The sequence below is a fragment of the Rhinoraja longicauda genome, chromosome 42 (genome assembly GCF_053455715.1).
Source record: "Rhinoraja longicauda isolate Sanriku21f chromosome 42, sRhiLon1.1, whole genome shotgun sequence".
NCBI classification, from domain to species: domain Eukaryota; kingdom Metazoa; phylum Chordata; class Chondrichthyes; order Rajiformes; family Arhynchobatidae; genus Rhinoraja; species Rhinoraja longicauda.
This window is the reverse complement of record NC_135994.1, coordinates 7,760,815-7,773,515: the sequence shown is the minus strand read 5'-3', so window position 1 is coordinate 7,773,515 and position 12,701 is coordinate 7,760,815. Positions and strand designations below refer to the sequence as shown.

At 46.0% G+C, this 12,701-nt stretch overlaps 1 protein-coding gene across 1 annotated transcript in view; it reads right to left on the bottom strand.

The window, feature by feature from the left end:
• LOC144611989 (tumor necrosis factor receptor superfamily member 14-like) overlaps window positions 1-5,287 on the bottom strand; it is a 29,517-nt gene extending 24,230 nt beyond the window's left edge. The window contains exon 1 of the mRNA XM_078431373.1: window positions 5,264-5,287. The gene's annotated coding sequence lies outside the window, so the exon portion shown is untranslated. The remainder of the gene's footprint in view (window positions 1-5,263) is intronic.
• Between the last annotated feature and the right edge of the window lie 7,414 nt (window positions 5,288-12,701).

Genomic DNA, 12,701 nt, shown 5'->3' with positions numbered 1-12,701 from the left:
TCTAGGAGCTGCAACCGCAAAAGCGCGGTCACCCCTGAGCTTAAGCCTAGACCGCGGGATAGTGAGTAGCCCCAAGTCGGCCGACCTGAGGGACCTGGAGTTAGAGAGGGGGGTTAGAAGATTTTTGATGTGGGGGGGGAGTGTCCATTTAGGGCTTTATACGTGAATAGGAGGAGCAATAAGACCTTGTGGATACCGCCCTAAGAGGATAGGGGACTGAATAGACGAGGTGTCCTGTGGATACCGCTCTGGTTAACTAGGGATCTGCACGGGTAAGATAAGACATCCTGTGGATACCACTCTGGTTAGCTAGGGGTCTGTACAGACAGGATAAGACATCCTGTGGATACTGCTCTAGTTAACTAGGGATCTGCACGGGTAAGATAAGACGTCCTGTGGATACCACTCTGGTTAGCTAGGGGTCTGTACGGACAGGATCAGATGATCTGTGGATACCTCCCTAAGTGAGTCGGGGTCTGTACGGGCAGAATAAGAATTGGAATAATTGGATAACATTAAAAAAATTAAAAAAAATTGCAAAATATTAAAGGAATATAGTAGAACTGTAGAAGATAGAAATAGCGTAATAGGTAGTATGGTGACCATAGAGATGGAACGGAGTGAGAACAAGGACTGCATTTAAACTGACTGACCAAGTGCACTAAAATAAGACGAGTACAATGAATAAGATAACTGCAGTTGAACAATTAAGTAAGAAATTCCCCGTATCCAAAGAGGATATTAAAAAGCACTCTGAAAAATGTCAGGCAGCATCTCTGGAGAAAAAGGATGGGTGATGTTTCAGGTTGGGACCTTTCTTCAGACAAGCCGGTGGGGGGGGGTGAGGGGGGGTGAAGAGCTGGTATAAATCAGGACCAGATCTTTTCATTGGGTAGCTGATATGTAAAACAGTGCAACCCTGTCTCTCGCACACAAAATGATTATATTTTACCATGAATGACAGAAATAAAAAGTGTTATCCTTGTTATGAAGTTCATTTTTGAATGATGTAAAATTGAAGGGGGTTGCTGCAATATACTGTTTACCCACAAATGCGTCGTTATGAGATATTCACATTTGAAAAATCCATGAATCACAATAAAAACAAGGTGCCTATGTTATTGGCTGAATTTAAATATGATTTTTTTTACAGGTTGTTGGGTAGTGGGTAAAGATCGTGTTAATGCATGTAACTCGTTTTTCACAAAAGTGAGGGTTAGCACTATATTGCCCCGACCCCCTCGATTATATGTTAAATTCAAAAGTAAACTATGGTGGCAATGTACATTATTCATGTCTAAAGGTAGCACCTCTTTATCAGAGTAGGTATGTATGCATTACATTTTATGACACTAATATAGAATGAAAAAATATCTTGGCATATGTTCATAGTTATTTTATTCACAATATTAGGATTTCTGGAAATAAGTTTGATGTCACTGATTGCGAATGTGTATGGGTAGGCTCTAATGAAATGTATGTGAGAGAACAGTGATCATAATAGAGAGAACCATGTGCTGAGAAGTGTGTGCATGACTATATATGTGTATGTGTATATGTATAGAGAGAGAGAAAGATTGAAAGAAAAAGGTTGCTAAACAAATAATTAGAGGAAACTATATATATATATATGTGTGTATATATATAATTTATATCTCTATATATGCATATACATAAACCATAAAGGTCGAATTGCCTTTATGGATTATGTACATCGTGTGAAAAATAAGATGAAGAGAGAAAAAAGAGTCTTGCTTTAAATCAAAGTTACTTCTGATGCATGAAGGAACTTTGAGATCTATTTATCTCTATCTTGCCTCAAACACACACACACGCACATTCTCATATATATGTAGATATGTATATATATATATATATATATATATATGAATGCGTGTGTGTTAAAAAAATTGTGCAGTGTGTGTATGTTTGAGCAATACAAGGGAAACTGCACAAAAGAAGAGGCTGGGGAGGAAGGATGGGACGGAAAAGGGCAGAAACAGTAAGAAATAATAAATTCAGAGAAATTAAGTGGGGGGAAAACATTTAAAAATAAAAATAACAACAAAATGTGAGTTGATAGATGAGATATATTCTGCATTTTAATGATATCATCACACATACTGTTCCCCCACAACACTGATTACACTGCGAGAGGCAGAGTGAACGGCGGGTTTTGCTTACTAAAATGGCGGACGTTCCGCTCCTTTGCGTACCACACTTCAGTATAGGCGATTTTAACGGAGTGGTCCATCTTGTTACTCTAGTATCTTTGGCCCTGGTCCTCATCCACTGTCAGAGTGAGGCTGCACCCAAATTGGAAGAGCAGCACCTCATATTTGATTGACCTTCGCTCCTTTCATTTGGAAAGCTTACAACCCAGCGGTATGATTATTGATTTCTCTAACTTCAAGTAACCCTTGCATCCCGTCTCTCCATTCCTCCCCCACCCAAGTCGTTGTACTAATTTCAGTCGGCCTGCTGAGTTTCACTGTCTCACCTCCCCTCCCCCTCGGGCAACAATGGACCATTGTGGGCTCGACCTTTCCTTGATCATCGTTGCTGGCTTTGATCTGTCTATTTTAGTGTTGTGTTGTGTAATGAACCTGATCTGATAAGGGATCTCAAGGTAAAAGAGCCATTAGGAGGCAGTGATCACAATATGATAAGTTTTACTCTACAAATTGAGAGGGAGAAGGGAAAATTGGAAGTGTCAGTATTACAGTATAGCAAAGGGGATTACAGAGACATGAGGCAGGAGCTGGCCAGATCTGACTGGAAGGCGGCCCTAGCAGGGAAAACGGTGGAACAGCAATGGCAGGTATTCCTGAGAATAATGCAGAAGTTGCAGGATCAATTTATCCCAAAGAGGAGGAAAGATTCTAGGGGGAGTAAGAGGCAAGACAAGGGAAGTCAAGGACAGCATAAAAATAAAAGAGAAGTATAACATAGCAAAGAAGAGTGGGAAGCCAGAGGATTGGGAATCTTTTAAAGAGCAACAGAAGATAACTAAAAAGGCAATACGGGGAGAAAAGATGAGGTACGAGGGTAAGCTAACCAATAATATAAAGGAGGATAGTAAAAGCTTTTTTAGGTATGTAAAGAGGAAAAAAATAGTCAAGGCAAATGTGGGTCCCTTGAAGACAGAAGCAGGGGAATTTATTATGGGGAACAAGGAAATGGCGGACGAGGTGAACCGGTACGTTGGATCTGTCTTCACTAAGGAAGATGTTCATACCGCTGGGCTGCAAGCTGCCCAAGCGAAATATGAGGTGCTGTTCCTCCAATTTCCGGTGGGCCTCACTATGGCAAGATTGTAATAATTTCATACTGTTGGTTATATTCAAAACAAAATGTCCACCAGGAAATATATTTTTTATTAGGGTGGAAGGAGTTGTAAGAGTGCCACCTTTGGTTGGAGGGTTGTAAATGATTGAATAAACCACAGTGCAGCTGTGCAGTCATGAGTTAACTTGTTATTCTGTCTGAGCTCAAGATATCACACAGGGCCCGAGTGAGACCGCACCTGGAGTACTGTGTGCAGTTTTGGTCTCCAAATTTGAGGAAGGATATTCTTGCTATTGAGGGCGTGCAGCGTAGGTTTACTAGGTTAATTCCCGGAATGGCGGGACTGTCATATGTTGAAAGACTCAAGCGACTAGGCTTGTATACACTGGAATTTAGAAGGATGAGAGGGGATCTTATCGAAACATATAACATTATTAAGGGGTTGGACACGTTAGAGGCAGGAAACATGTTCCCAATGTTGGGGGAGTCCAGAACCAGGGGCCACAGTTTAAGAATAAGGGGTAGGCCATTTAGAATGGAGATGAGGAAAAACTTTTTCAGTCAGAGAGTTGTGAATCTGTGGAATTCTTTGCCTCAGAAGGAAGTGGAGGCCAATTCTCTAAATGCATTCAAGAGAGAGCTAGATAGAGCTCTTAATGATAGCGGAGTCAAGGGGTATGGGGAGAAGGCAGGAACGGGGTACTGATTGAGAATGATCAGCCATGATCACATTGAATGGTGGTGCTGGCTCGAAGGGCCCAACGGCCTCTTCCTGCACCTATTGTCTATTGTCTAAATCGAGGTATAATATCCTACTTTAACTATGGTGACCAAAACTATGTAATGTTCCATTTGAGGTCTCACCAACATCTTGAAATTTTGTGGCAAGGCTTCCAACCCCTAGCTACAAGTTAATGTTACAAACCCTTTCAACAAGATTCCAACTACCCGTGTGTCGCAAACAAATGGAAACAGAAACCTCTGGGATTCTGCCCTCTGGGATTCTGGCTCTCCCGATCATTCACCGTCTTTTTAAACAGCTTCCATCCTTACTTATTCATTCTACTCATTTTAAAGCGCTATGCAATCGGCTAACAACTTATTTTGTTGCCCGGCATTGGATTATCGTACAATGGAACCACTGTATTGAATCCGACTCCACACAATTGAAACATGACTTTTCACCGCGGACAGCAATATACAGGAGCCGGTACTAACTCACTATCAGGTGGGGGTCTGGAGGGGCTCAGAGGGTTAGCAGCGGCCACTCTGCTCCCCTCCACAGACTCTGCTCGACCCGCTGAGTCTCTCCAGACACCCTCCTCTTCTTTTTGCCTCCAGATCGCGACACAGACAGCCGCTTTTGTGCCTCCATGTCTAGCGACGCAAGACACATCTTTACAATTTTATAAACAGACTGTGGTCGCATCGGTGCAGCAGGAGAGCAGTTGCCTCACAGCGCCAGAAACCACAGCCCAGAGGTTACATCCTGACTACGGGCGCTGTCTGTACGGAGTTTGTACGGCTGTCGATACATTCTCCAAAGACGTACAGACGTAAGATAATTGGCTTGGTAAAAATGTGTGTCTAGTGTGTGTAAGATAGTGTTAACTAATGAAATGTTCAGGCAAGCTAATATCTACACCGCCTTTTCAGCTTTCACTGAATGAGCCAGTCGTTACCTGTTCCAGCTGTGGGCTCTGACACTTGTGATCAGTCCTGCAGTGTTCAGATTGCAAAGACAATCTAAGATTGCCGGTACCGGGCTGGACTGGAGAGACTCAGTGGGTCCGCCTTCGCCACCCTCTCGTTGCTAACTTTGTGTTCCTCACTTTGATGAAATCCTCTTTTAATCCTGCTGGGCCACACCTAGCATCCGCATAGCGAACACCCGGAAAAGCTGTCGCTGCAATTAAATCTAAATAAAAGAACGCAAACTCCAAAACAAAACAACAAAGCTCAGAAAAATACAAACCGCCAAGAAGATGTCCAGCAAATACCATTGTTCGCATTGTGAAGGACGGCTCCAATCTGCAACAGGTGCCAGTGATGGAATAGTGCAGATCATCTGAGTAAATATTGTCACAAATAACCAGTTGTTTGTCCCTGGTTGTGCGCAGGTGGTTGATGAACAGGGGCCCATGAGAAGAGTTATTCACAAAATGCTGGAGTAACTCAGCAAAGCGGGCCCGTTGGGCCCATTCCCACCCCCCCCCCATTCTCTCCTCCCCCAGCCCCACTCTTACTCTCCCCACACCCCCCCTTTCCCCACGACCTCCCCTTTCCCCAGTACCCCTCTTTCCCCCACTACCAAGCCCCCCCCCCCGCACGACCCCTGTTGTCCCCCTCCCCAGTCCCCATTCTCAGACCCCCCCCATTCTCTCTCCCCCAGACACCCCCCCCTTTCCCCAGCACACCCCTTTCCCCTACTCTCTCTTGCCCCCAGCACCAACAGGTCCGGGGGGGGGGGGGGGCGGAGAGCGCATCAGTGTAAGGTCCGGGGGGGGGGGGGGGGGGGAGCGCATTCGTGTAAGGTCCGGAGGGGGGGGGCGGGGGAGCGCATCAGGTCCCGGGGGAGGGGGGGATAGCGGGGAGAGGGTCTCCGGGGTGTGGGATAGAGGAGAGAAGCAAGGGGAGAGAAGAGAGGTGAGCCGGTGATCGCGTGCGGGCGGCGAGTGAGGAGAGTCCGCGCATGCGTGGTGACGTCATACGCACAGCAGCGCCACGCTGAAAACCATCAATAAATCTGCGGGGGGGGGGGGGGGCAGCGCGAGCTCCTCTCACAGGGGACGGTGACGGTGACGGTGACGTCACACGCTGAAGACCTTGGGAAAAAACGGTTAGAAATAAAATGATTTAACATTAAAACGTCTGTAACTTAAAAAATATACGACCGAATTAAATAAAAATATCATTTTCCACCAGCGTTCAGCGTCGTGATTAAGGCGGTGCACAAATCGTGGCGCTACGGTTCACAGTTTTTGCCGAAATCAGCCGAAATAACTGAGAGGGAAAAAAATGTGACTTTTAAACCTCTGTAACTTAACAAATATACGACCGAATTAAATAAAAATATCATTTCGGCAAGCGTCCAGCGGTGTGATTAAGGCGGTGCAAAAATTGTGGCGCTGCGGTTTACCGTTTTGCAGAAATCAGCCAAAATCACTGTTACAAATATACATACAAATCAGAGCAGGTCAGGCAGCATCTCGGGAGAGAAGGAATGGGTGACGTTTCGGGTCGAGACCCCTCTTCATACTGATGTCAGGGGGGGGGGGGGGGGGGGGATAAAGGAAGGATATAGGGGGGGGGGATAAAGGAAGGATATAGGGGGGGGGGGGACAAAGGAAGGATATAGGGGGGGGGATAAAGGAAGGATATAGGGGGGGGGGGGACAAAGGAAGGATATAGGGGGGGGGGATAAAGGAAGGATATAGGTGGGGGGGATAAAGGAAGGATACAGGTGGGGGGGGATAAAGGAAGGATATGGGGGGGGGGGGGGGGACAAAGGAAGGATACAGGTAAGCGGTAGGCTACTGCTCCCTACTGCCTGAGCTTGATGCTTCTCTTCTCATATCTGCTTGATTCTTGCTCCGCATTTCCCTCCTGTGGCGATTCTTCATACTTACCTGCCGAAAGATCCATGATGAATTGGTGCTTCTCGCTATGTTCCATAAATACCAGAAGAATTCAAAACAGAATGGGTATTTCTTCCGAAACACATCATTATTCTCAAGGTCTTCTTGTCAGTATCTATGGTAAACAATCGCTAGCTGAGTACACCTTATCTTGTAGAAAAAGTTCACAACATCGTTATTTTTAAGGTCGTACTTTGCGAGTTTGGTTTGCTTATCTTCTTGTAGCATAAACAAGCTTCTTGTATCGCAGTACCTCTGCAGAATTTTCCCACAGGCGTTTAAGTTTTTAAACTTCTTAGCTTAAAATTATGACCAAACAGTCGTGACTCCTCACGATACCCGGTCAATGAAGTCTTCAATCTTCCAATGATCCAGGTGGAGACTGTGTCAATTTGCCTTCAACCGGCAGAATCTTTGTTCCAGGATTTAAGCTCTAATCTCTGTCAGAGATTCAGCTTCTTCAGTTCCACTGTTGAATCGGATTTTACTTGTCCACTCGTAGATCAGTCTTTTTTAGATTCCACTCATAGAACACTTTTTTACTTAGATGTCGTGGCAGTTTCTATACCTTCTCAAAGTCCAACTTTGATAGCTATTACTGCTTGGGGATGTGGTGGAAGTATAGCCTATGCACAAACCGCACTCTGAGATAACGAAAACGAATCTTCCAAACGCTGTTTCTTGATTAATTGGTCTTTATTAAAGTAGCACTTTTCGTTCTTATCAACTGTTTCTTCTTCAAACAACACAGTCGAGACCGTGTGGTTTTGGCAAAAAAACTCTCCGTCCTCCGAGACCAAACCGACCCCCAATCTCTGTGGCCACGCCAGTCTCCCCAGATGCAAACACTCCCCACCACTTATCAAATCACACCCACAAGCATGCAAAAAAGACACAAACTAGAAGTATTAAACATGGCCACAACACATTGACAGTAACCAATCTAAGCGTAAATGGCTCCTACAGTGAGGTCACGCAAATAAGCGAGTTTGGTATCTGGATAAACGCAAGGAATCATGGGATTTGTCAAAGGTCATTCGGGATTTTTTTTTAAAGTGAACGCAGCGCTGTATAAACTATGTATAGGGCTCTTGCACGGCCAGCGAGGTCACAACCCCTGACCTGCAATGTTGCCACGCAACGCTTTCTGGAGGACAAGCGGTGAGCTGGAGGCAAGCACTTACTATGGCTAGGGGTGCCAACTATCTCACTCCCAAATACGGAACAAGGTGACAGCACCGCCCACGCCCCACGTGACTTCACCCAGCCAGCGGCCACGTGCTCCCACCCCACCGATGGCTGACCGCCGTAAGGCGAACACACTCAGCCCCGCTATTCTATCAAGGAATTAATCTAAAATTCTGTCAACTCAATAGTTTCCTCTCTTGTTCTGCTGTTCACACTCGACTTACACAGTCCCAGTTCCAGTTCAGTTCAGTTCAGTTCATTAATCTGCAATTATGAGATATTCAAAAAGTTAAGGAATTTACTATTTTCATTTAATCCTTAATGTGTTTGCTACTGGAATAAGAAAATATTACTCGTCTTTGAAACATTTTCTTACCTTTATTCATAATTTATGTGTAAAAATATATTTAATCTGAGGCATACAGCGGCTATATCAGTGTGATGTGGGCTGTGAATGTACCGTTAAGGCAAAGATTCATCCCCGAGGAAAACTGAGTATGGGGTTGGCCCTGTGAAGGAGCCGCCAATCCGATAGAAGACACTTAAGTGCGAAATGCCTGCCCTTTAGTATTGGATGGATTGAGTGGAGGGTCTGTGCTGTTCCAAGTTTGTGGTGCCTTTCCCCCAGCCATCTCGCCCAGTGCATGTTGACCAGCACAGTTCGCCAGCCCTTGTTAGCAGAGGCTCTCTGTGCAGCTGTTACCCGAAGCCCAAAGGTTTTGTGGAGGTTGTGCGTGAGGATCGGGCTCGCAGCGAGCTAGCGAGAGGGCTGTCAGATCAGATCAGCCCAGGTTGCCGAGTGGCCGGAGGGCGGATTTTAATGTGTCGTTATTAAACTGTTCGGTCTCTGCAGCACGGCCAGCTCTCTCTCTCCCAGATCCCCCACCACAACTGTCGACAAAGTCTGACTGAGAAAATGCACCCACTCTTATTACGGGTTGGCTCATATTATGGTTACCTGTAGTCAAAGCAGGCACCTGTCGTGGAGTTTGAGGTTTTAACCCATTCCACCCGAGGATGGAACAACGCTGAGCGATTTGGATACTTTCCAGCTGTTGTGTCCATACATTTAGCAACGTGAGGATGGTGAAGGAGGACTGAGCGTAAGTGTTCAATGAAACAATCACCGGGCCTGCACTTGGTATTGCCGATATATAGGAGCCTACACCGGACACAATAGATGAGATTGGAGGAGGTGCAAGAAAAACTACCTTCCTACGTGTGCATTCCAATCTATCGGCGAGAGCAAGCGTACATTTGGCTATAGTTTGGCTGAACACATACGCTCAGTTTTGCCTTATTCTGAGGCTGTGTCCTCTGGTCCTAGACTCTCCCGCTAGTGGAAACAGTGTAGTTGATGGTAAGAAAGAAACATCGGCTGCAGAAAGAATCAGAAACTTGGTTAGAGGAGTATTAAAGTGACAAATGAAATTCAGTCTGATGTACTGCATTTAGAGAGAGCAAATGCAGTTCGGGAATGCATGAAACCAAGGAGTGTAGAGGAGCAGTGTTGAGAATATAAAAGGACAGGTCGAGAAAGCTCACAAGGCCTGTGGAATATCAGGCATGGTATAGGATACAAAGCAGGGAGGTGAAGGGAACAAAACGACAATTAGACCACAACTAAAGTATGGTCCAGTTCAGGTCAAGAGTGTGATAGTGAGCGAGGATGTGACCAAAGCTGTACAATTGTAGTATGGGGAAAGTCTCTCGGGGTTGCAACAAAGAATTCTGAGCAAGATTCAATGAAAGCGTGTGAAATGATGGGAATGAGTTATCTCTCTTGGCAGAGGCACCACAAGTGAAGGGACATTTAAATGAAACTTTGTTTTTGACTCAATAAGCAGTGAGGGTCTGGAGCTCACTGCCCAGGAGAGTGGTGGGGGCAGAAACCTTCATTGTATTTTAGAAGTACTTGGCTGTGGCCATAACCTGCAGGGTAAGGGGACGAGAGTTAGGGATTGGAATTAAAAGTCCACTTTTCCCTTGTGTCACCATTCTCCATGATTCTGTCTTAAATGTGTAGATGAGTTAAGGTGGCACGGTGGCGCAGCGGTAAAGCTGTTGCCTCACAGCGCCAGAGACCCGGTTTCGATCCCGACTACGGAGTTTGTACCTTCTTCCTGATGTACAGGCTGATAGGTTAATTGGCTTTGATAAAATTGTCCCTAGTGTGTAGGATTGTGGGAGTGCATGGGATGCACAAACTCAGTGGGCCGAAGGGCCTGTTTCCGCGCTTATCTCTAAAGTTGAAAGTTTGTCAAAGGCTGTGATAATTCCATGTGGCCATTAGGTGGCAGTATGGGATTACACTCTTCTGCATCACAGCATTAATGTGGTCGAATTTATATCAGGTGGCAAAAGGTAATGGAAGGCCCCTAAAGCCTGACATAAGTTGTATTGAAGTCTGAAATAAGGAAATGGAAGGTTTGCTCAATAATGACTTGGCATTGACCTCCACATTAAATGGGCCTGGGGAGTGTTGCAGAACAGAGAGATCTGGGGGTACAGGAGGTAACACAGTATAGGGTGGTGAAGAAGACTTTTGGCGCATTGCCCTTCATCAGTCAGGGTACTATGTACAGGAGTTGAAATGTCATGTTACAGCTGTACAAGAAGTAGGCAAGTTCTGTGTACTGTTCTGGTCACCCTGCTATAGGAAGGATGTCATTAAACTGGAAAGGATGCATAAAAAGAGTTAGAAGGATGTTACCAGGCCTGGAATGCTGAGTTATGAAGAGAGGCTGGATAAGATAGGTCTTTTTTCCATGGAGCACAGGAGGCTGAGTGGTGACCATAAAGAGGTTTATAAAATCATGAGGGGCATAATTAAGGTGAATGGTCACAGTTTTCTTCCCCTGAGTAGCAGGGCCCAGAACTAGAGGGCATAGGTTTACGGTGAGTGGGCCTGAGGGTGGTGTGTATATGGAATAAGCTGCCAGAGGAATTGATGTTGTTGTTGTTTGTCCTTCGGGTTCGAAGATGACCATGACTTCACTTTCAGTTGGAGGATTGGTGACTGTGGGTCCGGAAGTGACTGGTGAGGCCAATCCGGGTCCGGAAGGCACGCCCACATGTAGGACACAAGTGGATGGGTGCTGAAGTGGAGGTAGCCCGGGCCTTGCGCGCGGTGCGTTTCCTCTGGGCCTCTGCAGTGCGTCTGTTCTCTGCTGCACGGGCTCCTGTGGTGAGCTTGCTACGCCAGGTTGGACGGTCCAGAGCAAGAGACTCCCAAGTGCTGAGGTTGATGTCCAAGTCTTTGAGGGACACTTTGAGGCAGTCCTTAAACCGTTTCTTCTGTCCTCCTACTGAGCGCTTGCCCTGACACAGTTCTCCATACAGAAGCTGTTTTGGCAGTCGACTCTCAGGCATTCTGACGACATGGCCTGTCCATCTGGCTTGGGCTTTCCGTAGGAGGGTGTGGACGCTGGGGATTCCGGCCCGTTCCAAGACCTCTGTGTCGGTAATTTTGTCCTGCCACCTGATGTGAAGGAGTCTGCGTAGGCAGCTCAAGTGAAAGTGGTTGAGCTGTTTGGCATGTCTGCTGTAGACAGTCCAGGTCTCAATAGACAATAGGTGCAGGAGTAGGCCATTCAGCCCTTCGAGCCAGCACCGCCATTCAATGCGATCATGGCTGATCATTCTCAATCAGTACCCCGTTCCTGCCTTCTCCCCATACCCCCTGACTCCGCTATCCTTAAGAGCTCTATCCAGCTCTCTTTTGAAAGCATCCAACGAACTGGCCTCCACTGCCTTCTGAGGCAGAGAATTCCACACCTTCACCACTCTCTGACTGAAAAAGTTCTTCCTCATCTCCGTTCTAAATGGCCTACCCCTTATTCTTAAACTGTGGCCCCTTGTTCTGGACTCCCCCAACATTGGGAACATGTTTCCTGCCTCTAATGTGTCCAATCCCCTAATTATCTTATATGTTTCAATAAGATCCCCCCTCATCCTTCTAAATTCCAGTGTATACAAGCCTAATTGCTCCAGCCTTTCAACATACGACAGTCCCGCCATTCCGGGAATTAACCTAGTGAACCTACGCTGCACGCCCTCAATAGCAAGAATATCCTTCCTCAAATTTGGAGACCAAAACTGCACACAGTACTCCAGGTGCGGTCTCACCAGGGCCCGGTACAACTGTAGGACCTCTTTGCTCCTATACTCAACTCCTCTTGTTACGAAGGCCAACATTCCATTGGCTTTCTTCACTGCCTGCTGTACCTGCATGCTTCCTTTCAGTGACTGATGCACTAGGACACCCAGATCTCGTTGAACATCCCTTCTTCCTAACTTGACACCATTCAGATAATAATCTGCCTTTCTATTCTTACTTCCAAAGTGAATAACCTCACACTTATCTACATTAAACTGCATCTGACATGTATCCGCCCATTCACACAACCTGTCCAAGTCACCCTGCAGCCTTATTGCATCTTCCTCACAATTCACACTACCCCCCAGCTTAGTATCATCTGCAAATTTGCTAATGGTACTTTTAATCCCTTCATCTAAGTCATTAATGTATATCGTAAATAGCTGGGGTCCCAGCACCGAACCTTGCGGTACCCCACTGGTCACTGC